The sequence below is a fragment of the Chionomys nivalis genome, chromosome 25 (genome assembly GCF_950005125.1).
Source record: "Chionomys nivalis chromosome 25, mChiNiv1.1, whole genome shotgun sequence".
NCBI lineage: Eukaryota > Metazoa > Chordata > Mammalia > Rodentia > Cricetidae > Chionomys > Chionomys nivalis.
The window spans coordinates 13,976,358-14,002,451 of record NC_080110.1 but is presented as its reverse complement, the minus strand read 5'-3'; the positions used below and the strand labels follow the sequence as shown (position 1 = coordinate 14,002,451).

Below are 26,094 nucleotides of genomic sequence, written 5' to 3'. Positions count from 1 at the left end.
CGAGCCACAAACAGCCCCAAAGACTTGCCGAGATCGGTGACTCCATGAGGAAGAAATTTTCCTCTCCTCAGAAAAACTCAAGGAGTTTGCAGGTACTGCCTGCCCAGGCCACGTTTTCAAGTCCTCTTTGGGGGGACGGCAGTGGGGAGCTGATGAACATACATGTGAGAGTGGATGAATTTCAGGAACTAAAACCGCCAGCTCCAAAAAGGTAAAACTTTCGAATGTTGAGGTGACAGGTGAGACTGCATTTGCTTAGGCTGAAGCTGGCCCATCCTGAAACAGAATCCCTGAAGATTTCTGCAGCCTTTTCCATGCCGCTGTATGTAATCTGACCATGGCTTGTCCTCTAGCTACCAGGAATGCTTTCTAAAGTTTCAAGTCACCCGATAATCATAAACCCTTCCAGTCCATAGAGCAGAGGATGTATGTGGAGACGTTGTTCTGTCTTGTTCAGACGGCTTCCCTGAAGACAGTGCCTCTGTGCGTAGCTAGTATATTTTGGCCTTAAGCCTTGCACCTCCTAATGCTTTTCAAGTGATTAGGACTGTCTTAGAAGTGTTATAATCCTTTAGAAATGCACCATTCGGTTTTTGTCATTGTTATGAAATTGCTAGGAATGCATGAACCAGTTAAGGAACAGTATTCACTGGCAGTCAAATGACCAGAACAAACGTGTATATGCCCCATCACGTCTGCCGAGCTAAAGATAGCTTGAGATAATTTCCTAACTGACTTATTTAACACCGATATTATATAATTAGCATTTGTACTCAGTTTGTTTCTCATTTAAAGCCATGAAAAGGAGGCAGAGAATCAAACCTTTATGCAACAAGGGTGTGGACCCACCTTTGAAAAAAAATCACATTCTACTTCCCAGACGGATGGAAAATATATCAAGGTCTTTTTTGTTTTGTAATTGGATTTTTTTTTCCAGTCGGCCATCACATTGAGAAAAACACAACGATATCAATCTAGTTGAGATGTGTATCATTTCAATGCTTTATTTGAACAATAAAAAGCGGGCTGCACTCTTGAATGAGCATTTGGGTTTATCCTGAAAGAACAGTGGTGATGGAACTGAGCATGCCCAGATAGCAAAGTTATAAGCTCCTCTTTCATAACTAGCTTTAAGACTCCACCCACGCCTGAGTACATTGTAATCCATGCTATGTATGTTCCTGGGATTGTTTTGATTAAACTATGTAAAAAGCAATGCTTACGTTTTATTTGAAATGCGCTGTTTATGAATTATGGTCTAGGTGGCATAAGTAAAGTCAAACATATACTAAGCGTTTAAGTTAAGCTTTACCTATGTTTTTACTGTTGACTAGATCTCTGGGATGCCTACATTTTTTTCCCTGTTTGCATTTTTAGTGAAAAGAACAACATATTTAGTATGTCCTATCATAATAAAATGGCATTTTAGAAGACATCACTTGGAAGACCAAGTACTCTAATATTCAAGATAAATAATTCTACACTCCTTCTATATTTCCAAATTGCAACTGTTAAAAGCATGCAGCTTATCTTGAAAATGGCTAAATAATTACATGGTAGTCTTAGGTATCATTTAAGAGAAAATTCTCTGAATTCGGACTTCTGCTTCTCATTCTTCCATATTACCAGATAGCGGGGTGACTATTTCCTGGCGGATCAATTCCACGCTCACGCTCAGAATTTCTGTCTCTACTTCCTCCTTTTTCAGAGGTCAAACCATAAGTCTCTACTTTATTTTAGTTGCTAAATTTTATAGTCTCAATGCAGATTTATAATTAACCATCTATAATATGAATTACTAGAATTTAGCCTTCTAATCTTAGCTCCTCCCTTTATAGCTTACTTCCTGAAGTTCTGCAACCCCAACATGTCTTTAATTCCATTAGATCCTGCAATCCCCAGAGATCCGCTTTCCATGCTTATCCATCTCCCACGTGCTTTCTGTTCTCCTTCAGTCTGGGGTCCACACTTATAATAATTTGTTCATGCATCATCAAGTTCTTAGAAGCTCTTCTCCCATCATGATCACTGACAAAGCCAAACTGCTGCCACATAGACATATAAAAACCAAAATTGAATATTATGTGAGAAAAATTATTTTCAATAAAAGGGAAGAAAAGTAATAGAAAAAAACAAATAAGCTAACAAAAAAGAAAGAAAGGGGAAAAAAAGCAAAAAGGACCCAACAGAGACAATCAAGGCATAAAAAGAAGCATAGTCTATAGTGAGAAAAGAAAAGAAGCAAAATGAGTTTCCTAAGCTCAAAGGGAATGTGGACAAGGACCTTCTCATGAAGCTATTGGCGTCATCTGCTCTACTGGGTGGAAAACATTTGCAAAAGTATACATGTAAGTAAGTAATTCTTCGATAGTATTTAGTAATGACAAGTGGAAAATCAGCATTGGTTTGGGCCCAGAGAACTAAATCAACCTTGCCAAAACCTGTCATCAACATTGATTTGGGTCCAGAGGACTAAATTAACCTTGTCAGAACCTGTCAAAGAATTATCTATCAAGAAAAGACAGAGTATAATCCTTTCTTTTGATTTCTAAATTCTTGATAATATTTTTATGTAACTCTAGTCTTCATTATTTCTGTCTCCTTTTCAAACCACATTTTCAAATCTTGTGACTGTAGAACATCCTTAAACCCTCCCCAAAATTTACGACTTTTGCTGGTATCATATTATCGGCATTTCTTGCCTAGATCATTAGCATTCCTTCTGACTGCTTTTTGCTCCCCTTTGAACATTGCTTTCTTCTTGTTGATCGCCTACTTTATATGTCCTTCTCCTCCTCAGAAAGAGTATTTGCCGTGGGTCTTCAGGGCTCCATGATCAAGGGCTCCCTTGAGCAAACTTCCTGTTCTCGAAGTTCAGTTCCAGTTGACTCAGTCTCTCTGGCAGTGCTCAGTCACACAGGGCCCCCTTGTTGGATTTCAAACACAAATATCTTTATTTTATGTCCTTCCTCCTTCTTCCTGTTACCAGAAATGTCTTTTCCAGATTCTTCTGGCTCATCCCACACTTACTGCAAATCATGCTCAACTATCAACTCTTCAAGAAGGCTTTCATGGCCACTTTGCAAGTATCTCTCTGTTGTAAGAAGGGCCACTTGTTGGTTCCTGACTGCTCAGCCCCAAAATAATCACACAGAAATTGTATTAATTAAATCACGACTTGGCCCATTAGCTCTAGCTTCTTATTGGCTAACTCTTACATATTAATTTAACCCATTTCTATGAATCTGTGTATCACCACGTGGCTGTGACTTACCTGCTAAAGTTCCGGCATCTGTCTCTAGCTGGGCTACATGGCTTCTCTCTGATTCCACCTCCTCCTCCCAGCATTCAGTTTAGTTTTCCCTGCCTATCTCTATTTCCCTATATCTCTGCTATAGGCCCAAAGCAGTTTCTTTATTAATCAATGATATTCACAGCATACAGAGGGAAATCCCACATCAATCTCTCCAACATTTCTTACATTAGCACTCTCTGTACTGTCTTCTTGCTTTGTTTTTCTGTGCAGCACTTCTCGCCTTCTGACTTATGCTGTCTACCATCTGCTTTGTTCACCATGTCTCCAAACTTGAATGGCTTTTAGTACCTGGAAGCTGTTCTAATATTTGTGAATGAATAAATAATGGAGAAATGTAATTACATTATAATTTTTAAAATAAAAGTAAAAGAAAAACTCTGTCCTTTGAGTTTATGACAAATTGCACGAAGTAACGGGAAGATCACTTTGGGGATTGGGCCTGGTTATTTTGACCCTGGGATTGGCTAGTGTTCTCCCTTCTTGTTTTACGCAGTGTTCATTGTAATGAATTCCGTGGGCAGCTCCTTTTTCATTTGCTCATCTCCCTTTCCTCCCCACTCCACAGACCACCACCCCCCATTGCTTGACTTTGTCAAAAACTAGAATCCCAGCCAATAGCTGTGCTTTGATTTCAAGTCAAGACTTTTTTCCTGTTTTGTTTTATCCATCTTGTCCCACGAAGTGATACTTCAAAATGTCTGCGTGGCCCTTCCCCATACCGGAAACACCTCCATATTGTATCTAGGTAGGTTGGGTATCCCAAAGTGACCAGTACTGACTCTGAAAAGAATGAGCTTTAATTTAAAAAAAAAAAAGTTTCTGTTTCAGTGCCCAGCTTCTTCCAAAAAAAAGTTGGAAGCTCCTTAGGTAAACGAAGAACAACAAAGTCTGTCTTGTCAATGCAGAATGTTTCATTTCTTTTGAAAACAAGTTTTGCTGACATTTCTTCTGGGGTTTGAGCTGATCTTACATAGAAAATGCCATCCATTGCGAGGAGCCAAACATAACTGAGAGTCAAAAGATAAATATAATGCACTTATTGCGGTTTGTCGTCCACCCATTTGGAAACTGTCTTTACCCTCAGGGCAGGCACCGATCTGTCTGCGCTTGATGCGCCATTCACTTCACTGCTAATGTTAAACAAACAGGAAGTGAGTCTCCAGAGCCGCTGTGACCATTAGAGCGCATGCTCTCCATCAAAGCTGATGGAGCAATAGATCAGAAGTTGCTTTCCGAACAACCCACGTTCTCACATTTTCAATATGCATTGTTTTCTTCTTTACACGGAGTCAATAAATTGAGCAGACAGCACTGAGAGAGTTCTGTGCCTTTATCACGTCGACTTCGCAGTACTTGCCTTTATAAATGTAGGTCAAATGAAAAGCATTTTTCGTTTACTTTCTCTAAAGTCAGTTTTAATTTCTTTTTTCTTTTTATCTGGGCTATTTCTGCTTCCCTTGATGCCTATGGTGCCAAGGTAGCTGAAGGATGTCAAAATACATTGCCCTAGATAAGTGTATTGCTAACTATTATTATACTATATAATTAAAAGTCCTTCTGAAGTCTACAAAGATACCTGGTATAAATCTTGATAATATCTTATGTGTTTCTGCTTCAGCACATTGCACATTCAACAGCGATAATTAATTAATTTCTGTTTAAGATGAAAGTGGATAAAAATATTCACTGCACCGAACTTATTGGGAATTAGCCTTCCATGCTCTGCTAATGATGTTATAATCATTATTTCACTTAAATACTAGGTGGGTCCATGAAACTTGGTGAGATTATTAAAGATTACTAATTATGAACAGTACAACCAATGAAAATTCCTGACATATGGTAAAACTCAGAAGCTATAGAACAATAAATCTGCCCAACAACATTTTGAGCAAAGAAATCTATTGGGTAATATAATTTAACTCATTTACAGATTTTAGGTAATATGATATCAACTTATATCATCCATGGTATTAACTTCATAGATGAAAATTGAAACAGTTATGTGTCTTTGTGATTTCCCAGACAATAAGTAACTGTAATTATTAAAACTCTCAGTTAAGGCTTGTTCTTTGAATTGCTGCTGGACCTACTTAACATTGTGCTAAGTTCTGAACTCATGGTGATAATACGGGCACACTCACTAGCCTAGGGAATTTGCTCCCAAAGGATAAACAAACAATTTCAGTATGGTGTCCTCATAGTGGTAGCATCTTCCGGGACCTATGAGAGCCCATTGACAAACAGCATCTGTTTCAAGGGTATAGAATTAGAGGTGGAGAGAAAATAGTTCCTGAGAAAGAATGCCATTTGAACTTCAAGCTGAAGGATAAGTAAGGATTTTTGTTGAGAAGGGCATCCTAGGAAGAGGGACATATGTGATCAAGGTTTGGAATTCAAGGCTTGCCTGATAATTTCGAGAATTCTCAAGTATAGCTACCAGGAACGAGAAGAATACAACAGGAAAAACTGAAGCAGGATGTCTAGGTTACATCCTATACTGTTTGGAGCTCTGTTCTGAAAGCCTCTGGAAGCTATTCAAGAATCTTCAGGGGGTCCAATTAGTATTAGAAGATGCTAGAAAGTTGTGGAGAGAGAAGGCAGAAAAAGGAGTAACTATCAAGCCATTGTAGCAAATACAGAAAAACTACCAAACTAAATCATCAACCACAAGAGGGGAAGATTGAGGACAGAAGCCAAAGTTATGAAAGTGTAGAACTTAAAATATTTGGCAAATGGCAGTTGAAAGGGCTGAGAGAAAAGGAGGAATGTAGGATGACCTCAAGCTTCTCGGGGCTTTTTGTAAAGGCTGAATTTTGTGGAAATTGAGTATCAGCGGAACAGGACAAAATCAGGCTACAAAGCAGACTTGCCTGTATGCCTTTAAGACTGAAATGGAACTGACTAACTGGGCAAGTCTTGTTTTGAACTGTGTATAAAAGTAGCCAGTTGAGATGTCAAGCATACTGTTCCAATTCTCAAGCACAAAACTTTGTAAATCACCTGGGTGTGGATTGTCATCATTCTCTCCCACAACCACTATCATCCAGAATCAGACATTCCTACTCTTAATGTAAAAGACAGAAACATTTAAATTAAATAATGGGCTTGTTTTTAAAGTAAAGGTTAAAGGCTTGGATTCCTGTAAGAGTCCATTATTTTATCTAAACACTAAGTGATTGCACATTTCAGCATTTTCTGAGGCTTTTGAAGTTAGCCTCATCCCCATCTCAGGAAACATGATGTATTAGAGTTATTGGAAAAGGTAGATACTATTCAGAGAGCTAGATAAAGGAGATTTTTACATTGATTTTTATTGTGCTCTGCATTTTTCTCTGCTCCCCTCCCTGTCTCTCCCCTCCCCTTCAACCCTCTCCCAAGGTCCCCATGCTTACAAATTACTCAGGAGATCTTGTCTTTTTCTACTTCCCATGTAGATTAAATCTATGCATGTCTCTCTTCTGTTCTCACTGTTGTCTAAGTTCTCTGGGTTTGTGATTTGTGGGCTGGTTTTCTTTGCTTTATGTTTAAAAACCACTTATGAGTGAGTATATGTGATAATTGTCTTTCTGGGTTTGGGTTACCTCACTCAAAATGATGTTTTCTAGTTCCATCTATTTGCCTGCAAAATTCAAGATGTCATTATTTTTTTCTGTTGTGTAGTACTCCATTGTGTAAATGTACCACATTTTCCTTATCTATTCTTCAGTTGAGGGGCATTTAGGTTGTTTCCAGTTTCTGGCTATGATAAACAATGCTGCTATGAACATAGTTGAGCACATGTCAATAAAGGAGATTTTTAACATGTAGATACTAGTTCTCAGTGTTTCGGGTTTCCGAAATTTACCAATTCGTCATTCCTTTTGAGGGAGAACAGGTAACTCCAGAAGACAAGTGTCTAGTCTCTTAGGGGTAGAAAAGAGGAACTTCTTAGATGTTCGTTTAACGTGGAAATGCACCCCTTGAGAAGACGGCAGACTGAATGAGAATGAGGATTAGAGGTTGACCATCAAGTCTCCTTATTCATATTTAAAGAAGTAACCCCATGAGTGGAACAAAAGAATTCCTCAGCAGAGTTGGCATGTCCCCAATGGTCCCCAGAGACACACAGCGAAAGAATTCTTAAGCAAAGGAGAATCAGGGAGTGGTCAGAGATGGAAAATGACAGTGGCAATTTCCCACCTTGCATAACCAATGGAGGAGTTGAACAATCTGAGCCATGTCCACCAGCAGAGAGAACCTTGAAGCATGTGCCTGTCTGTCCATGCCTAGAGCCTGTTCAAGCATCTGCCTCTCACCCTTCAACACTGATCATCCTAAAGAGAAGACACAGAAAGAAAGGGAAGCATGCATCCTTAGGTGGCTCTTTTTTTTTTTATTCTTTTTTAATTAAAATTTCCACCTGCTCCCCATTTCCCATTTCCCTCCCCTCCTCCCAAATATTGCCCCCTCCCCCCAATCCCCTCCCCCTATCCCCACTCTTCTTCTCCTCCCCCCACACCATTCCCCCTCCCTCTCGATACTGGAGAGCAGTCCAAATTCTCTGCCCTGCGGGAAGACGAAGGTCTTCTATCTATGTCCAGGAAGGTGAGCGTCTAAACAGGCTAAGCACCCACAAAGCCAGTTCATGTATTAGGATCGAAACCTAGTGCCATTGTCCTTGGCTTCTCATCAGCCTTCATTGTCCGCCATGCTCAGAGAGTCCAGTTTCAACCAATGCTTATTCAGTCCCAGACCAGCTGGCCTTGGTGGGCTCTTTTAAATAATTGAGCAGGTTCTTCTCTTAATCCAGTTTAAAGCAAACATAACTACTTTGAGCCATGGTTTGACTGTCACAAAGAACTGAGGCTAAAGAATCTCTTCTTGACTTTTTGGCTAAGACCAAGAATTTAGGCTACGAGGATGAACGTAGTTATGGAATACAAAGGAGAGGACCCTAGGGAGAGTAACTGCAGAATTACTGTTAGGACATGACTCCAACCTGGAGGTTGATGATTCATGGTTTAGGATTATGCAAAATGATGGGGAAAATGTGGCTTTGAAAGAGACACACATGTGATGGGCGTGCCGGCAATCCCAGTACTTGGGGGGTGGAAGATTGACATTTTACCTTCAGCCTGTGCTACCTGAGACCTGCTTTCAAACAAATAGATAAACACAAACAAATGCCAATCTTTTGCTCAGAAACTGGGAGCAAGTTCATTTTGTTTCACTTAGCACTGAGGTTCACCTCTGTAACTTTTGTGGAAATGAATGGTTTCTACTATTTCAGGGAACCAGATAGTAGCTCTATCCTGAAACTGCACTGGGTTTTAAAATATATCAGCATGGAGCATATACATAGAAAGCATCTTTTTTACAATGAAGGCAAATTCTCATACGCTTTACATTATTTTTGGGGTTGTTTGCAAAGTTCCTTTCCAAGTGTTGAATTTGCTGTTGGATTCCATTAGGTTCTTAAGAGTTCAATCAGCTTTACTGTGTGTGTGTGCGCGTGTGTCTATGTGAGTATGTGAGTGTGTTTTAAGATCAACTGTGATTTTTCGAAAAATATCCTTCTTTTCTGAATTTAAATTTTACTTTTATCTGAAATTATTCTCTTCCACTTGCTTCCTCAGGCCTTTGTCATCTTCTAAATTCTGAAACTTGGATCTTATCTTCACTGATTTTCTTGATTTAAAATATCTATATGTTATATATGTATATATATGTCAATTATTTGTAAATAGTATTTTCATTCATATTACTAATAAAATACCTACATTGTGAAGCTAGAAACTTTTTTAATACCCCCAGTTTAACATAACTAGAACTTACTGTATTCTTTAGTTCTAATGTGTGACTTTTTTATTTATACTGTGCAGTTTGTGACTTACAAAAATATTTGAGTTTTAATTTCTAAGCAATTTCATTTTAAAAACAATCAAACATAATACAAAGGTTTGATTTTATAGATTATATAAGTATTTACTATCAGATATTTGACCAGTGTTTTTGATTTTCCTATTGCCACTTGAGACACAAATGTGTCTTTTGGTAGTAAAATGATAAGATGCTCAAAATACATTCAATTTTAGTTTCTTTATTCTGTTTGATCTTTTTCTTTTTATCTCTTTTATCTGCCTCTTATGGGCTGATAATGATCTATTAAAAATCTTATCGTGCTGTTTCACTTATATCTATTTTTACATTTCTTTTTCTTTAATCTTCCAACAGTTGATTAGAGAGAATGTAGACATTTAAAAAAACAAGTCCCCACTGTCATGAACATAAATTGAGGTTTTCTAGCCAGGGCATAAGCTGAAATCAAAGCAGGAAATAAAAATATCCAATAGTGTGTTAACATTTTCCACTCATTTGCATACCGACATCTACAACTGGTCTAGAATGTACAGACTCTCAAGCAATAATGTTCAACTTTCTTCATCCTCTATGCTAAGAGATATAAGAACTTAAGAGCCAAACAATACCAAATGCATACGCTTCAAAAACCATCTAAGCTAAGGCCTCATTAGTCTTTGCTAAAATACACCCGACACTGGCAAGTGATCACATACAATAATGTAAAGTATATATATATATATATATTTTTTTAAAATAAATCTTAGTGGAGTAATTCTGGCAGGGACACTGGGAGAATGGCATGGTATCAGTATAAGTCTTGGTATAGGCCAATTTGTTTCAGCCTCCTTCAAGTCAGTGGTCTGGAACCTAAACAAGGGACCTTCCCCTAAGCTGAGAGCTTCCTAACACGCACATGGCTGTGTTATGAAGAAAGAAGACTTAGGTGAAATGGGTTTATTTATCAGAGCTGCTGTTTCAGTTGCCTGCCTAGGATCTCAACTGCCTCATGGCATCCTGGGAAATGTTCATGCATAAGGATTTTGCCTTAGCTGACTTAAACTGCCTCATACAATGGTACATTATCAGCCCTTGTGAAGTCTTTAAAAAAGTTAGAAGAAGAAGAAGAAGAAGAAGAAGAAGAAGAAGAAGAAGAAGAAGAAGAAGAAGAAGAAGAAGAAGAAGAAGAAGAAGAAGAAGAAACCAGGTTGAAAAATGGATTACAGGAGACCAACATGGCATCTGCCTGTAGAGCTGCTCACTCAGGAATTGTCACAGTTATGAAATCTTGCAGAAGTTACTTTTCTTTCCCCAATTCCAGGCGATGACTTTCTTCACTCCAGATCTGGCAATTTTTTAGCATCACTGTCTTGTGAATTATCATCTGTTCCATCTAATTCTGGTAAATCTACATCCTCATTACCACCCGTGTGATCCATCATCTCAGAGAAACGGTCAAAATTGAACCCGTCTTTTTCTGAATCCCCCCTCCCGGTCTCTCCAATCGTTGAAGTCCACACTAAGTCAATTAAGCTTTGCCCTCTCCTTTGTTAACCTAGAACACGATTGGCCAGATTCTCCTTTCCGCAAACAACAGAAAATTGAGCTGTTTGTTCTTTTACGCTTGGAATCATTTGGATCAATAGAGTGAAAAAGATCAATTTCATTTAAATGCTTAAAATCATCACTTCCTCCAAGACAATTGAAAGTAAGTTTGGAGTTTTCCAAATTTGCATTAACATCTTTACTGTCCTCAACACAAAATTCAATGAATACATAGTCTCTTCAATCATACTTCTTTGCAGAAGTGGGTTGCATGGTGAATGGGACAGGGGGCAGATGAATGGGTGGGAAGGTCTCACTGGTAGCTGGGGCAGCTGACAAATTGACCCCTGGCCAGCAGCTACTCTAGCGTTTTCTGCCCAGTCTTTACATTTATTTCTAAAAGTCGATTTTTAAATGAATTTTGATGCCTACTGTACCACTTTCCTCTAAAGGCAGATTTTCAGCTTAGCTATTGCCTTCTATCAACTAAAAAAATCTTAAGAATTGCCTTAGTTTAAATGCCTTTTACATTCTGCTTGTTTTGGGCTAGCTTGTTTTGGTCAGTCCCTTTGTTTCCATTGTAGCCGAAGACTTGAGCTATTGCCTGCACATTTGCTTACGTGTTCGCAGTCATCCTTCTACCTTGTACTCAGAATGTATTCCTTTAATAAGTTTTCTCCATGCATAATTATTCTACCTCATTATTCACTAGAGAATAAAACTTCCATCGTGGTCAAAGCTTATTAATTATTTCCCCAGCTTTGCAAACCCTGTTATGAAGCTGCCCTATCTCGATAAATCTAGACTTTTCCCCAATTTCGGCACCTTCTGTTTTCCTGTCAATGGTCTAATTCTTTTGCATTTTGATTAATGATAGGATCTGTGCTTGGAGGAGACAGTCACATTAAAAGCATTTACTGGAGGAAGGCCTTCTATTCTTTGACTGTTTTCTTCTTGGTCTTGAAGCTAAATGGCCTCAGTGACAAGAATGCTTAGTCACCCTTGCATGAAAAATGATCATTTTGGTAGCTTAAAGAACACTTACTCTTTGAAATAAAGAGAACTGAACATCCACAAAAGGAGAAAGTGTCCCTGAGCTCCCCACGAGTGTTGGAATGGGGGCTCACTGCCCTTTGCTCCCCACGAGTGTGGGAATAGGGGCTCACTGCCCTTTGCTCCCCATAAGTGTTGGAACTGGGAGCTCACTGCCGTCTGCTCCATCTGCCTTGCAAATGTGTGTCGTCCCCCCCCCCCTCGCCCCGAGATCTGCATGAGACACAGCACAGCTAAGGACCAAAGCTCAGTCTTGACTGGAAGGCTTCATTACACGCGTCAGCAAGAGTTGAACTGGCTGACCATGACAAACACTTGATTTTGTGGACTCCCAGGCTGTGATGATCTAAGTATAGTTCATCTTACTGTCGAGATCAATGAGAATACAATTTCTCAGTCCCAACTCAATAGCTTTCTCTGCTGTCTTTCCCTTTACTCTTCCTCCTACATTAGGAGGAAAATGGTATAACTTTCCCCAACCCACTCATTCTGGGAAGGTGGCATTCTCTGTACATACTACTCTATGTGTTCATGTTCCTTCAAAGCACTTCCACTAGTAAACTGAGGTTAAAATTCTCAAACATGAAAGCAAGAAAACAATGGCTGTTTTTAATATTCTATCTTTTTCTAGCTTACAGATCTATGGTTTTGACTGTTAGTGACTCTGTTGACAGATTTTTTTTTTTCCTGTCAGGAAGAAAACTGGAAATGGGATGATTTTCTTGAGCATTCAAAGGATATGGGTTTATTCTAAATATTCAGTTTCTAAGCATGGCTAACTTTACTTAGATTCATTATACTGGGGCTAAAGAACATACTTTTAGATTTTTGTCCCTAGACTTCTTTTTTAAAAACTCAGTAGCTTATAATTACCTACAATTGACTATTTCTTAAGCCTCCATCAGAGCTGAACAAAGGAAAAAGGAAAACATTCCTGTCCCTCGTGCCTGTGGAGGAGGTCACAGAATGATAGAGTGAGCTTCAAAAAGTACACAGAGGTCACACTTATAATGAGCTGGTGTCAAGAAAACAATCAATTAACAGCAGCAGCAACAACATGACAATAGAAATTAGAAAATACAGTGAAAAATACAACAAAAATATGAAGAAAATACCAATTCGGAGAAAACATCCTTGACCCAGAAATGCTGCACTTATTATAAAAATTACATAAGGTATTAACTGGCTATGTTTTAGACATTTTAGGATTAATATCCACTTGTCTCAAATTCCTTATTTACTAGAAATGTGGTATTCATTAGGCCAAGGTCATAAGTTCAATCCTTATAGGAGTTGGTCACACAGTATTGGGTCAAGCAGAGCAGTGTATGTCTTTTCAAAGACTTGTCTTCTAGTACTATGACAGTATTTATTAGACAAAAGCCTATGAAGGAATTTATTATACTCTATAAGCCTCAGATTCTTCTTATAAAACACAGATGTATTAGCCTCTTATCTTCTTATCAGCAAAGAATGTAAGGGAAAATGGAAAGTATTTTATTTTATATATATATGGTTGATGCCATTTTCACCATACTTGCCTTGCCCAGCATCTATCAAACTATATGTTTGACATACAAGAGCAAAAAGCACCTCAGCTATTTTAGGGTTAGCCTGATCTCAGTAATGAAAACCTGTAATTTAAAATATCCACCTTGTTTGTTCTAGGATGTTGGGTCTGGATACTCTATAGTAAGCTGCTCAAAAGCAACAGAGTCATGTTTCTCTGGTTGTTGTGGTTTAAAGATGAAATGACTCCAACACACTCATACGTTGGGGGCTTAGACCCCAGCTGATGATGATGGCACTATTTTGGGATATTCTAGAAGCATTTAGGGGTGGGGCCTAGTTTAGTGGGTGGGTGGAAAGGGTAATTGTGAATGTTATGACTGGTCCCGGGTCAGCTCTTCCCTTCCTGTCTCCTGTCTGGTAGTGTAGCCTCTGGTATACTGCTGCTACCATGATGCTTTGCTTCTGCCTGGGGCCAGAAGCATAGACCCAAGTAACTTTGGATTGAAGCTGCTGAAACGTGCAAACGACAATGAGTCTTTCCTCTTAGCAGTACTGAAAATTGAACTGACACAGTAATTCACAGTCCAGTGTTAGTTTTCCTCATGAACAATGTGCTCATTAATATATTTACCATAACCTTTTAACCATCTAAAATATGACACATCTTTGTAAGTTCAGTATAAAATGCTGAAAGAAACATCCAGCGGGGATGTGTTCCCGGCCAGTGAGGGTTTTCTAAATTAAATGTTTAGGCAGAAAAATAGTAAAGTAGTTGAAAATTTGCTAAATAAAGCAGACATAGTTAAGCTCTTTTTAAATAAGAACTGTCATGTCCAAGTAGCTATTTTATTAAAACAATACTTTCATTTTACTTTAATATTATTTATCATCCACAGACTCAGCCATCAACATTAGTTTTAACACACTTAGCATAAGATGTTTAGACTATGCATCCACGCTTAGGTTTTTACCCATTTGTAATCATTTATGTTTCTTTATGCTCATTTCTTGTAGTCTTAAGATTTATTTGTTTGTGTCTCCTTTTTTTTGGGGGGGGGCTCACCCATAGCTTCTTCAGAAGTGGCATCAGTATAGCAGAGCCGGTGGAGTAAGACACAGCCTTTTCCTACAAGGCCTCAGAGCTTTGCAGAGCTGTGGCCCAGGCAAAAATCCCAACAGAGATCATAGACTCCAAGGAACAGCACTGCAAATACTGGCTTGCATGAAGCTAAGAACTTTAACATGATAAACTTTTATTTATTTATTTTCTCCTTTCAAGATGTGTTCCCATGAGGAGTTAAGATAAGAAAAAACAAACAAGATTAAACAGAAACAATGGGTGGCAATGAAGACTTGCGCCTATTTCTGAGTGGCTAATTAAAAAAAGGTCAGATTAGGGTAAAATATTAAACAGGTTATCTTAGTAAAACTACCTCTTAGTCTGGTAAATAATTAACGTCTTTCCTCAGAATTCCAGAAAGAAATGCCAAAGCTCCCTTTGTAGCTGTAAGAAAGCAGTCGCTTAGATTTGAACTGAGTAGGGGCATGTTTAAGAAAAATGTAATAGAGGTGGGTCAGGGAAGTATAATCTTGTACTTTCCCGCCCAGAGTCAGGGATTGCACATTGAGATCAGGAGAGCCTTGTGGGTACAGAGAACAACCCAGGTGTAGGACTCAAGCTCTCAACGATTATGGTCTTGGGTTGTGGTGAAAGATGCAGGAGTAGAAAAATCATCATTCCCCATTTTCCTTAACTTCAACTTTGTGAATTTGCCTCCCTACTTTGCTCTTTTATGCCAGCCTAAATTGTTGTGTTTAGGACTTTGCTATGGGTATGTCTGTGCACACACATATGTAATCGTGCAAATAATCATATATTTAGATACATTAAAATTTTTAATGGGATTATATTCTTTAAAATCATGAGCCAGAATACATCCTCCCTTGATTAAAATGAGGATTGTATTAAAAAAAAGAAAGAAAAAAAAAAAACCAGCTCTTGGTGGGGAGAGAATGCTATTGTGTCTGAGGTAGCTTGTAGCGTTGATCACACTTTAGCTGATTTTTAAAAAAGCATCAATAGAACTAGAAATAGGACCAGACTTTAACTCTTAGGATCCAACCCTAGGACCTGTGCTCACCAACCAGGCACTATGTCCTAAAAGCATACAGTCTTCAAAAATAGTACCTCTAACTTAAGGCCAACTGCTAAACATGAGCTCATGGGAGATGTTTCATAGCATTAAAAGCACGAATGAAGGTAGTTCCTCCCATTAAATGTGGGAGTCTATTGGTTTGGACTGAGGGTGTTTTTTTGTGAGGTGGGAGGCATGTTGCGTATGCCAGGGCAATGATCCGCCACTGAGCTCCTTACTGCTCTTCTTGGTCTCTTCCTGTCTGTAAAACCTAAGCCCCTTTCTGCTCAGCTCACGGAACACCCATTCTGTGCTACGGAATACAGGATTTCCAGGTTCTCTGAGCGCATGCAACAATCCACGAATATCTTAAATTTGCTGTCTGTCATTTTATCTTCTGGCACTACATAGCTAATTGGTCTCTCCATTCGGTTAAAATTGCATGCTGGGCATGCGGAGTCTTGCAGTCAGGGATGAAGAAGTAAAATGAGAAACGGTCTTGCAATAGTAGTTTGAGGAGACCAAAATACTCATGGAAGGAAGAAGAGGATCTATTAAGAAAGCAGAAAGGACATAAGGGAGACAAAGTGAGCATCCCGTTGCAGAGAGCATCCCGAGTTGAACAGGGATTTAAGTCAACTGAAGTTATAGCCAGACCTATTTCCTTAACTTGCCAATTTTTCTTTCTTTCCCATCCAGCTGTTTTGGGAAAAATGCTTATCATAGAATCAGTTTTGCTCTTGGAGTATGTTGCTTCATCCTTCATAGCAGGATGGAAGTGGCTCTATAGAGATGCAAAACACTACTCCACTAAGTGCTTATTTTCCTACTTCATTAGAGAAGAAAATTGCCCCATTCCTGGAATGCTTCAGTATTTTTCTACTGAGCTGACCACTAGAGCATAGGTCTTCTTGACATGGCAATTTATTTCAGAACAGAAAGGGGAAAGCTACACAGCATACTACCTAAGCGACTAACTTCTTACCTACTAGAGACGGAAGTCAGTGTTGGGAGCAGTTCTTTTTTAGCTGTTTCCAAAGGCTTTTCTCCAGTGGTATTGTGGGCACGGAGGGTGAGCCTCACTCTAACCAGTGATGTGAACAGACTTTCACTCCTTTCCCTCCCCATAAATTAAATCAGTGGGAGATCTGTGTTTATGTTAATGACTGAGTGTGAACTTTACATGTTAGCAGAAGTATTTGGTATTATTTTTACTAGCTTTGTGGGAAAAGAAGTTGTAAATATCTGTGGTTATGTACATCTTGTTTGTTTAGCTGTTCTTATTATCTAGGAATAAAACAAAGGATTCCCCCAAACACAAATTTTGTGATTCTCTGATGCCTATAGGTTTCTTCTGTGTTATATTTTTAAATGTTGAGACCCCAATTAACTTCAGTTCATATCTGTGAAGTACAAGTCTTTACTAATTAAAGATAGAACAATTGGACATGTCACCAGAGTTGTGGTTGAATAAATCATATTTTTACCCAGCCAACTCAAAGTCCTGGTGGTACTTTATCATAAAGACTGGCAGATACACAGTTACTTTATTTGTAGGTGATTTCAAGATCTTGGTCATTTGATTGAAATGACAAATTGTTGACATTCTCATAAATTAACACATAGATTCTGTTCCTTTGCTAGATTGTGCTTATCCGGATTAATGGTTTCTCCACTGTCTGTAGCTTCTTTATACCTTCCATTGTTTTCTTCCCATGGAGACGGTGTTTTATGTATATAGTAATGATATTATGCCACAAATTGACTATTATTATTCTAGTAGTCAATTTATTGTTTTGGTACAGGTGATCCATGATTTTGTGAAACACATAAATAGCATTAATTTCTTGAACTTTTCAATTTAAGATGATGGTCTCTATTTGTAAGTTATAGAAGCTTGTATGAGGTAGGCAACCAAGCTCATTTGGTCTCTACTTGAAGTGACCAATTATGTCAGGTCTTTCTTCTGCATCTCAGATACCTTATATGTCTCACTTAATATTTATAGCTCTAACCATGGCTAGCTAAGTTTACATGCATTTTTTAAATTTAAAAGATGCTTTGCATACAGTCTCAAAGTAATTAAGATAACCTTTCCCAAATCACCCGAACAGGTCACTGAAGAAACACTTAACCATGGGCTGATTGTTTTCTAGATCATGTGGCATTTCTCACATGCCACATGGACAATATTAAGTATTTTGATGTAGGCATTTTGCTAAGAGCATAGTTCTCCAGAATAACTCTTTAAGCCTCCTCAAAGTCTAGTATATAACACTATTAAGAGTGATATTTAAAATACTGTTTAAAAGCAATATTTAAATCCTCTTTAAAATAGAAAGTCTAACGTGAATCGGTTGCCATTGAGTCATTGGCTACCATCACCCATTTTAAAGTAACCTTGGCATCCTCTCTTTGTGCCAGTCACTGAGCTGGATGCTGGAGGCAACAGTAAGCAAATGCGAGACCAGGCTTTAGCACCGAGTCTCACTGAAGAGACACTACTAAAGAAGCTCACAACTGTATGCATAACTAATCACATTTACTATGACCCTCTTCTTACGGGATAAATGCAGGATTGCAAGAGGCTGAAAACATTACCCTATGAGGATGTGGGCAGTTCTGTGCTGCAGGAGAACAGCCTTAAAACAACCATGAAAATGACCTTGGGCTTGTTATGATGGTGAAATGATGCTGATTAACACATATGATGCAGTGATTATTTCTAAGCCCTGTTGTTAAATATAAACACTGTTCTGATTTCATTTGTGGTTTATTATGGAAATTGTTTTCTCTTATTTTTCAATTTTTGACATATGTATATGGCTACACAACTTTTAAAAGTGAAAGCAAAATATCTTCAAATGTTAAACTATTTCTTAAGAGATTTGACAAACTTCATTGTGTATGTGTGTGAATGTGTGTGTGTGTGTGTGAATGTGTGTGCCTGCAAGCAAACACTGATTCTTTTCTTTTCTGTGTTTAGTTAGCTAGCTTTGTGTTTCTGCATTTCTGGTATGCCTGGTCTTCATTTTGAAGGAGGAAAGAGGGATAAGTCAGAGGCAAACATCTTCTCTCCTGGTTTCTGAATAATAGGTTCGATTAAAAAGAAAATCGAAAGCTTATTCAACCTTGAATTAATGCTTCCAAGATTAGGACAAATCTACGGGACTTAGGCTTCCAAGGTGCTAGCTCATTACTATATTCAGTAAGCAATCAGACTAAAAAATAAAATGAAAATAATTTTATTGATCAATTACATGTATGCAATCCTGTTGTCAAAGGATCAGAAAGTTTATGTTATACTTTAAGTGACGCAAAGTCATGTATTACACAATAAAATATGCTTAAATCTTTGCTCCACAAACCTTACTTAAATATACTTATTTGATTCTTCTGTTAGGGAAATAATATTGGTAATGCATTTTCTTAATAATTTTAAAAATGTACATTAAAAAGAAACTAATAGTTATCCAAAATCCCATAACACGATGGCAAACCACGATTCTATTTTGTACATCTGCTTCTAGCATTTTAATACACACATATAACTCCTACTGCAGAGACATGTATGCACACACAGTACATAAAGACATGTGTTTATTATGAGCATAAGAACACTTTATATTTTTACATATACTGGTACTTTCAGATATTATATTAGGTGTATGACATCTAGTGTCAACATCTTAGGTCAACCTATTAGCTTGTGATTGACTTTCAAGTGTTTCCATTTTTCCTGTATTATATTAGGAGATGTTGATGCCATCAACTTGAAGGTGGAGTTGATTTAGCTGCCTAAGTAACATGCCGAAATACATGGGCTATAAAATAATGCTCCTCTCATCTACTTCTCTTCCCTCTGGATGTATACATCCCCAACTCCATCTTAAATAAAGGTTTAAGAAGGCGATCTGTTTTAAGAAACATGTAACAACAATGAGTTTTGAAGTGGAAATCATACATCTATCTTATTATGGGATATCTTGTCTTTTGCCCTGTTGCTGCAGAACACTCGACAAAAATGCAACTAAATTTAATCTTATTTGTTCTTGATCGCTGTCAGTACCTGGAAATAATTATCAATAAAAACTAGTATTATCAAAAAAGGCAGAACATAAGGGATAAATTTCAAATTTCACTAATACCAGCGTTTCCATTATAAAGGTTTTATGAATACTAGCTAGCCTCAGCTGTCCATCAAACCTACATGTAGTAAGGAGCTGCGGGCCTCTTCCCACAGCCCGGCTCATGCTTGCCTGGCTAGCTTATGCCCCAAAATAACGACACACAAACTCTATTATTTTAAACACTGCTTGGCCCATTTCTGTTCATGTATGTAGCACCCCAAGATGCGCTTACCAGGAAGATTCTAGCCTACGTCCATCCTGGGTCAGAGCTTCATCTCATCTGCTCTGGAGAGGAGAGCATGGCGTCTGCTCCAGAGAGCAGAGCTGTCGAGTCTGAGCTCACTTCCTCTTCCTCCCAGCATTCTATTCTGTTTACTCCACCCACCTAAGGGGTAGCCTATCAAATGGGCCAAGGCAGTTTGTTTATTGACAAATGACCTTCCTCCATCATTTCCCTTTTTTCTGTTTAAAAAAAAAGGAAGGCTTTAACTTTAACATAGCAAAATTACATATAACAAAACAGTTATCAAGTAAAAATTACAATATTTACATCTCTTTTATCTTTATCATAACTAAGGAAAACTATAACTATAACTATCTATCTATTATTCAACTCCATCAAAGACTCCAGAAGAATACAATATTACCTAAGCAAACAAAAGGTAAGCAACTTCTAAACTCTAGAAATGACAGAGACATCTCGCTACCTTGACAGTCACCCAAAGTTTCTCTGTACCGTTGGGGCATCCATCTTCGGCCTAAAGGTCCATAGTATCCAGAGACGTTTCCATGAAGCAGGAAATTTAAAGGCAGTTCAGTCACTATCTGCTGTGTCCTGCAGAATGTCTCGCAGACTCTTTCATGAATCAGGAACCCCGAAAGATCATCTCACCTTTAGGCAAGTTCAGCAGTCCTCTCTCTGCGGGTTCTTTGTGTCTAGTTTATAAAATAGTCCAGGCAAGAGCAGTTTCTTGCCCAAATGGCTATCAAACTCCATAAGGATCCTCTTCGATGCCCATCTTCTTCTTGAAGTAGATTGGTGCTGCCAGGAGCAGAGTGTCTCATTGTCATGAAAAACCCTAAGTTATTAAAACATTTAAAATACCATATTCTCTAGCCTTTGAAAGATATGATGAATGCCTATCTGAAATATATGCATGCACATCTAGAAAATCTAACTAACATGACTACAAACTTGACTATTATTGATAATTATCCATTAACAACCTATAGACATTACATTTTTAAGTGAACTACACAATCACAATACCTTAATCAATATCAGAAATACATATACATATAATAAAATTGACCTTAAATTAATATCAGTAAACCAAGATTCATATCAATGCAAATTATTCACATCTATATCATCTCCCCCTTTAAATGTAAAAGAACATTTATAAACAATATATGGGAACATGGGCGCAGGTTTTTCTCTCCAAACTGCTTCCTGCTGAATGGGGGCGCTGTTAATCAGATATTTCAGGGTATAACCTGTGTGCTAGGTTCATCTCAGTCTGCAGTTGAGCAAAGTAATTTTTTGAGGGTGTTCACAGCAACCTTTCAGGAGGACGTGGTCTATCATACCATATCGTGATCAAAGAAGCAATCCACAGTGTCTCATCTTCTGTGAAAACAAAAGAAGAAACTCTTTTCCAAAGTATCATATCCTTAGATCCAAATTCTGAAGTCAAGGTATTTTGAAAATATCTATCTTGGATTAGTTCAGCAGCATTTATAAACAAATATCTTTTAGCAGATGTTGCTCTTTCCTCAGCATTCAAACAATTCAAAGAGAGCATAATAGCATACAGTATCAAGATTCTCATTGTATTTTCCATCTTTGTGCAGCTTTATTTTAACCTCTATTTCGTTTACTTTTACTTTTATTTTATATTTTCTGTATATCTTCGTCCTGGAATAACTCTTTAGACCAGGCTGTCCTTGAACTCTCAGAGATCAGTTTGTCTCTACCTTCTAGGCACTGGGATTAAAGGCGTGTGCTACCACACCTTGAAGTCTCAGAGGTCAATCTCCCTCTGCCTCCCAAGTGTTGGGATTAAAGGTGTGTACTACCACACCCAACTACTCTCTTTCTTCCTTATTTTACTTTTAGGAACTTTAACTTTCAGCCTGCATATATTTTTAAACACACTGTAAATCATTTAAAGTTTTCTTTGTCTTTGAATCTCTCTTTACTGTATATCTCTCTTTTTCTGACCACATGAGTCTTTAATTTACCAAGCAATATCAGTAGGACGAAAGCCGTGGCTTTGACGGCTGGATTCAGCACATTCCTTAGCTTTCCAGCCTCATGGCTGAGGTACTGGCTGTAGCCATGTTTATCACCAAAACTCTGTGGCGTTTCAAGGTCCTTGCCAGCAAACAAGCTGCAATACTATATCCACAGACAACATTCAACTCCTCTCTCTGTAGTCAGCCCTCCTGCCTCAAACAGTCAGAGTTTGCCCTGGCAGGATGGCCCAGAAAGCCGGCATTTTAAAACAGCACAATTTTTTTCCTGCTATGGCTGAAAACCGAAAAGCATGCCTTCAGCTTTTCACCAACACCGTTTTAAGTATTTCGTGGTAGGACCTCTTAAATGAGCTGCAAGGTTTCACAGCTGAAGCTGAGTCAGGAAGCCTCTCTTAGATGAGAGCGCTTGCTTGCCTCTAGCAAGCAGAGCAGACCCGAGAAATTGCTGCTACCAAGAAAACACGCTTTACTCTATTCTTTCCCAAGCTTTCTCAGGCTTTCTGTGGATGCAGTTATCCACGTGGGCGCCATCTGTAGTAAGGAGCTGCGGGCCTCTTCCCACAGCCCGGCTCATGCTTGCCTGGCTAGCTTATGCCCCAAAATAACGACACACAAACTCTATTATTTTAAACACTGCTTGGCCCATTTCTGTTCATGTATGTAGCACCCCAAGATGCGCTTACCAGGAAGATTCTAGCCTACGTCCATCCTGGGTCAGAGCTTCATCTCATCTGCTCTGGAGAGGAGAGCATGGCGTCTGCTCCAGAGAGCAGAGCTGTCGAGTCTGAGCTCACTTCCTCTTCCTCCCAGCATTCTATTCTGTTTACTCCACCCACCTAAGGGGTAGCCTATCAAATGGGCCAAGGCAGTTTGTTTATTGACAAATGACCTTCCTCCATCACCTACATTCCCATTTGCCTCTATCATATTTAGTTGCCCAGAGTTACTGACTGAGAGAGAATAGGGCTACTGGTGTATGCTGTTGCTGTTGTTTGTGTAACTATAAGTCAATATTAAATTGTGAGCCTGCAAAAGTAATACATAGGAAGAAAACCAAGTGACTTCTTCATACGTGTGACATGAAAGCGATGAAAGTTGATTTGCAGGATCTCTGGCCCTCTTTGTTTACTCGTCTGATGGGGTTAACATATAGGGCCAGCTCTAACTGGTGTGATATGGCCAAGTAATGATAGCCTGAGGCCAGAGACATGGGGAGCTGACGTCCTGACATTTATTTTCAAAATAGCTGAACATTTTCCAGGCCCGTTCTGTCCGTTCTGCTGACAACGGTTCTTCTGTTCACCATCTAGAACGAAGACATTCTTCTCCACATGACATAATTGAGGATCCACCTTAAACCCCTTTGAAAAAGAAAGTCCTTCTCAGTCTCAGACTGACTCTCTGTTTTTGCTTTCTGAAGAAATGAATGTGGCTTGGAATTTTTATGATTATAAAAAGAAGCGATTTTTAAAAATCCCTTATCTTCTATTGAGAAGTGGACTCTTTAAAACTTGCTTTAAAATTTGAGGTGGAATTTAATAGTTGCATTGTTGTCTAGCGTGTCCATGGGTTTGGTCATGAGCACACACACACACACACACACAAACACACCAAGAGAGAACAAACAAAATCTCCCTGGGCCTGGGCCTATATTCCCAAGATTTCAAAGCCTAAAGCTGGTGAACTAGGAAACCGGCCAAGCCTGGATATGAAAAATTAGTAACTTTTAAATATTTTCAAATCTTTCAATGTTTTATGCTATTAAAGCATTAGCTAGGCGGTGAGGCTCATTATAACAACAGCTGTGATTTTAAGCCTACAATGTCCTGTGGCTATGAAACATTTAGATAATGAACTATGAAGAAGGTGGGGCTTTGCTATTGTATAGAGGAGAAAACAGGCAATGTGCAAGGGTACATTCTGGAAAAACGGCCAGGTGAACCATGAAGATTAAGGTTAAGGCTTTGGCACTAGATTGAGTGTGAGACAGCCTTGGTAAGATGTGGCATCCAGCCAGGAAGTGGCATGATCTCCCTGAGAGGTGCACTGAGTTGGGTCAACCTAGATGAGGAGGGTACTCTAGGTGAGGAAAGGAAGTGAGGGTCTGCCGAGAAAAAGTAAGTCTGGAGGCTGCTTAGTTTGATTCTTTCAAAAATAAAAGAAACAACCAGGAATTGGGGGACTTTCATGTAAAAATGGATACCCCACTTGGATACTTTCATTAGTGTGTGGAATTCAGTTTTAATCTACACTGAAATCATTTTTGTTTTACCACATGGCAAACCTTTTTAAAATATCATTTTCATGGTTTCCTTTTACCTATTACTCTGATACTTTTGAAATGTAGACTAGGCTTTGGATGATGTAATTTCTCAGCTTGAGAGAAGATGGGGAAAATACAGGCATATTCTAAGGCCTTTCAAACATACCATTTGAACAGCCAGATTCAACGTAATTTCAAGATATTTAGTGCATATTACTTAACTACATGCCTCTACCAGAGGAAACGATAATGCAAAATAGAGATAAATATATAGCTTAATAACATTTAACTTTTATCTTTTTTTAAAAAATTGACTGTGATTTATCTTCAGTGTATAAGTTATTTTACAACACAAGATGCTGTTATTTACAACATGCAAATATTTTTGTTTTCCTTTGGGGAGTTTCCAAATAGTCTTTCCCTAAGATTAGGATATAGAGTTAAATCTTTCAAGGACTGTCTCACTCCCCCCTTCTTAATAACCCACCACATAACTGTGCTTGACGACCTCCATGGTGACATCATCACTGTTCAAAAAAACGCTTCTGAAAGTCAAACGGCCTTTAAGCCAACCCCATGAGCTTGGAAAATATCAAAGAGGCTGAGCTGCTTAAATAATGAAACAAGGTCATTTTCTGCTTCCTCAGAAAATGTTTTTTATTACTCTGAAAGGAACTTTGGAATCGAATCAAAAAATGAATGGCAGTCCATTCTCCTCTAGAAGTTGTGTTTAGATTATTAAAAGGGTTTGGCCAGTGTCAGGGAAATTAAACGGGGACTAGACTGTGCCATTTCAATGTGAAAATGCCTATACGTCTCCATAAGAAAACCACACATTAATATTTATTTGGGTATCTTTACAGTGGTTTCCAGAGCATATCTCTACAGTAATAAGACATTAAAGTGTGATTTATTCTCAATAACCACAGAAAAGTTGAATGCAGATTTTGTTATGAAATAAGTTAATCATATTCAAATTCTTTAAAAAAATTTCAACATCCGTCCCTCAAATAGCCAAAAAATTTTAAGAATTGGATTCTAAAAAATATACTGAGTAAAATAGGAATTCTATGGATTTGTGTTTTATTTCTAACTCTATTATGTAACTTTGTAGTTAAATTTCATAGACTGATGCATGGGGAATAAAATAAATATCTTCTTTAATATATATCTCCCACATAAATTTAAATTGTGGGTTCATTGAAAGTGTTCTCCATAGTCAAAAAGTAAAATTAGTTTTATCAGAAGAAAAAAATATCAAGGACAGCTGTTTTCCCTCTAACATCTTCATTTCCCCTTCTGTGTTCAAATAATTGTCTCTCCAGTGAGTCACATATTTTACTTGGGCTTTGAAAATTAGCTTTAGACACATTCCAAAACAATTCTACCCTTGGATAATCATTAACAAATGTTAATGTTAAGGAGCCTGACCCTTCTAGACAGACAGCCACCAAGAGGTAATGGTTTTATGAGGCTTTCCCCATAGAAGAGATTGCATCTACCCTTCAGGCAACTACACCTCTTTCTTTGCATTCCCCAATCAACTGATTTATTGGTTTTCTAAATTTCAGTACCACCATCATCCTGATAAGGAAAGTCTCTACTGCTTACTATGAGTCACTTAACCCAAAATCAAGATAGGATTTGAAATATTCCCCAACCTAGCAGAAAGCTAGAAAAGAGCAAATACAAAAATTTATCTTACTTATGTAAATTCCCCAACTGTGCCCTATGAATACCTCAAATGGATCCTCTTCTGTTTGATTAATCTCTAAATGGACATAAATCATGTGAAATTTTAATCTTCTCCAAAACTGTCTATTGTAGAACATTGCACAAGACATGTGTCCTGTGACACTGTCTTAGCTCATGAGGACTTTTGTACATCCACAAACAGATTTTTTAAAGCTGGTTAATACAGTGGATGAAAGGGAGTAGAATATATTTAACACAGAGCCTAATTAAAAAGATGGGTGTTATTCTAATTTTTGCAGCCACTGTCATATCCTTTTCAATATGATCATCCTCAAACCTTTTCAC

At 38.2% G+C, this 26,094-nt stretch overlaps 1 pseudogene; it reads right to left on the bottom strand.

Annotated features, from left to right (window-relative positions):
- Positions 1 to 10,491: 10,491 nt before the first annotated feature.
- On the bottom strand, positions 10,492 to 10,975 carry LOC130866638 (prostaglandin E synthase 3-like; annotated as a pseudogene).
- Positions 10,976 to 26,094: the final 15,119 nt, after the last annotated feature.